This window comes from Bos indicus x Bos taurus, chromosome X (genome assembly GCF_003369695.1).
Source record: "Bos indicus x Bos taurus breed Angus x Brahman F1 hybrid chromosome X, Bos_hybrid_MaternalHap_v2.0, whole genome shotgun sequence".
NCBI classification, from domain to species: domain Eukaryota; kingdom Metazoa; phylum Chordata; class Mammalia; order Artiodactyla; family Bovidae; genus Bos; species Bos indicus x Bos taurus.
The window spans coordinates 140,256,070-140,259,565 of record NC_040105.1 but is presented as its reverse complement, the minus strand read 5'-3'; the positions used below and the strand labels follow the sequence as shown (position 1 = coordinate 140,259,565).

The following is a 3,496-nucleotide window of genomic DNA, read 5'->3' as shown; positions in this document are numbered from 1 at the left end:
TAGAATAGAAAAGTTAACTTTGTGTAGCTCTGAGATGAAATTTTCTCTGTTCTTCCTTGGCAAAGATGATGCTGTGACTGGGGAGCCTTCTCAGAGTGACAGATCTGTGTGGGCTGAAGCCCCAGTTTGATCATGAGGGGGCGGGAGATGGAAATTTCTTTTCTTTATGATGGGTTTTGATGCTGGCAACTGTATGCTCTGGGAGCTACTGTTGGGGGCATGATGCATGCCTTGTTTCTCAGTGGGACATTATGGAGCAAATAGCATCTGAAACATGTTGTTGCAAATGAGACAGAGTGCAGGATAATGATGAACAGAGTAAATAATAATTTGTTGCATAGAACAGATTTGTCGGAGCTGTGGCCTGCACAAATGTTGCATCCAATATCAAACCCAGTAGCTAGACCCAGTGTTTCACTTTTTTCGAAGATTTTCCTAGATGATAGGGTGGACTGGGATAAATTCCATGTCTCAATTTGGGTGAGGGGATTGTTAAAGAAAAATGGGCTGAAATAGTTGGTCCTTGACCAACTGTGAAGTTGGAAAAATATGTCTAATATCCTACCTTTCTATTCATTTCGTTGCTTTGCTCTTGTTATTCTCCACTGGTGAATCTAGAATCCCTCTCTGTTAAGGTTATAGTGAAACATCAGTGGTAACTTTTTTAGAGAGGGGAATATACCTGGGATACAGGGGTGATGGCAGGACTGCCTGGTGTAAAAGACTGTCTCCAGAAGAGGAGGCTTAGTGTAAGCATGATGCCCTGGGAATGGGGCAAATTCTTATGGACCATGGCTGGAAATTGATTGAAGGACTCATTAGTAGGAATTTGAGTCTCTCCTGCAGGTCCACCTGTTTGCTGAATAGACAATACCTTGTGGAGGGATAGAAAAAAATGAAGGTGCATATATATTAATAAAAATATTCTCAAGGACTTGTTTAGGATGGATTCAAAAGGGAGAAATTATCTACAGGGTAAAATTAATAACATTTACTGAACCCTTGTCATATGGCAAGCATATTATATAAAATTTGTATCTAATTCTCATGATAAGATTATGAGGTAGGCAGTTTTATTATTCGCATTTTATGTACAGATAAAATGAAGTCAAGTTACCCGGGGTCAGAGAACTGAAAGTGATTGAACTAGGATTGATTGATGCATTGATTTTTTAAAATTGAGATAAAATGCATAACATAAAATTTATCATTTAACCTCCTTGAATCAGGATTAGTTTTTCATTCTATTTTCAAAGTTATCCCTCATGGCAGCTGTGGCGGTGGCTGGTTGGGTGCAGCGCTATAGCAACTGAGTTGCTGCTAGCCTGGTGGCCGAGCGTTGAGCTCCAGCCTGGCCTCCACATGCCCCCAGGGCTCCACACACCTAATGCTGCCCCGGCACTGAGCCTGCCCTGGCCAGGATGATGGTGGAGTATTTCTTGGGCCAGAGCATGCTCTGGAGTTCGTGGGAGCAAGTGTTTGCTGCCTTCTGGCAGTGGTCCCAAATCCCTGTAGTAAACATGCCTTGATGGAAGACATAGTGCACCGAGAGGTGACCTCTGACCAGAAGCTCCTGTCCGAGGACTCCTGACCAAGATGAATAGGATGCCCCGCTGGGCTGAGCAACTGTTTCTTGCCAGTGTTGCTCACTCAGTGTACATCCTGGAAGATTCTATTGTGGACCCATGAAACCAAACCATGGCCACCTTCATCTGGAACATCAACCACACCCAGCTGATGGTGGTGGAGGAATGATGTGTTTACTGTGTGAACTCTGACAACAGTGGCTGGACTGAAATCTGCCAGGAAACCTGGGTCTCCTCTGGCTTATTTGGCATCTCCAGAGATGTTCAAGAATTTGGTCTTGCATGGTTCAAAAGCAACATGACCATGACTATGAAAGGTTTTGAATACATCTTGGCCAAGCTGCAAGGTGAGGCTCCTCCCAAAACCCTTGGTGAAACAGCCAAGGAAGCCAAGGAGAAGGCCAAGGAGATGGCAGTGGCAGCTACGGAGAATGCCAAGGACCTTGCCAGCAAGGCAGCCACCAAGAAGCAGCAGCAGCAGCAGCAGCAGCAGCAGCAGTAGTTCATGTAGCCAGCCCAGGCCCTGAGGCAGCAGCCTAGCAGACTACCGACTCCAGTCCCTGTGCCCTCTCCTCCTCTACTTTATTATTAAAAGCCAGCTTTCAGTCTTGTTGACTGTGTGGATGGTGGGCTGGGAGTAGGTGCCCTGTTTGGCATCTCCAGCACAGCTGGTCAGTTACCCATGTGTGAGCTGGGCCTCCTTACTCCTGCATCAGGTGGCTGAAGACAGAGGCCCAGTGACTTGCCCAGGGTGACTGCATCCAGGTGAAATCGTTGTAAATGCTAGACTGTAAGCTCCGTGATGGCAGGGACTGTTGTTTTATCCTCTGATGTGTCCCAAGTATATGAAACAAAATCTTACGTGTAACAGGCACTCAATAAATACTTATTGAAATTAAAAAAAAATTATCATACAGTGCAGTTGTCTTATTTGGTGTGCATTTTTGAGTTCTTACACACACATAGAATCACAAAACTACCACCACAATGAAGATACAGAATAGTTTCCTCTCCTCTGAAAGCTCCCTTATGCTGTTCCATTTGAGTTAAACCCTCTACTCACTTCTAACCTCTATTCGCTGTGTAAACAACTGATCAGTTTTCTATCACTATAGTTTTTTTTTTCCAGAATGTCATATTCATGAAATCGTACAATTGTTGTTCAGTCATTCAGTCATCTCAGACTCTCTGTGACCCCACAGACTGCAGCACACCAGGCTTCCCTATCCTTTACTATCTCCTGGAGCTTGCTCAAACTCATGTCCATTGAGTTGGTGATGACATCCAACCATCTCATCCTCTGTTGTCCCCTTCTCCCACCTTCAATCTTTCCCAGCAACAGGGGCTTTTCTAACAATTGGGCTATTCACATAAGTTGGCCAAAGTATTGGAGCTTCAGCATCAGCCCTTCCAGTGAATATTCAGGGTTGATTTTCATTAGGATTGATTGGTTTGATCTCGTTGCTGTCCAAGGGACTCTCAAGAGTCTTCTCCAGCACCACAGTTCAAAACCATCAATTCTTTGGCACTCAGCCTTCTTTATGGTCCAACTCTCACATCCATACATGACCACTGGAAAAACCATAGCCTTGACTGTTCAAACCTTTGTCAGCAAAGTAATGTCTCTGCTCCTTTATATGCTGTTTAGGTTTGTCATAGCTTTTTTTTTTTTTTTTTTTTTTACTGGTTATTATGTGATTTAATGAAATATGTAATTGGAGGAGCACAATAGAATTACATTGTGAAATGTAAATAATACACACAAGACAGAGCCCAGATAGATATAAATAAGCACAAGGTATTAGTAAATAATATAAGCTGCTGACTTAGAATCCAATCATCAGATCAGATCAGATCAGTCTGTCAGTCATGTCTGACTCTTTGCGACCCCATGAATCACAGCACACCAG

The 3,496-nt window shown here is 43.6% G+C and overlaps 1 pseudogene; it reads left to right on the top strand.

Annotated features, from left to right (window-relative positions):
* The first annotated feature begins 1,424 nt into the window (after positions 1 to 1,424).
* Positions 1,425 to 2,088, top strand: LOC113888204 (annotated as a pseudogene).
* Positions 2,089 to 3,496: the final 1,408 nt, after the last annotated feature.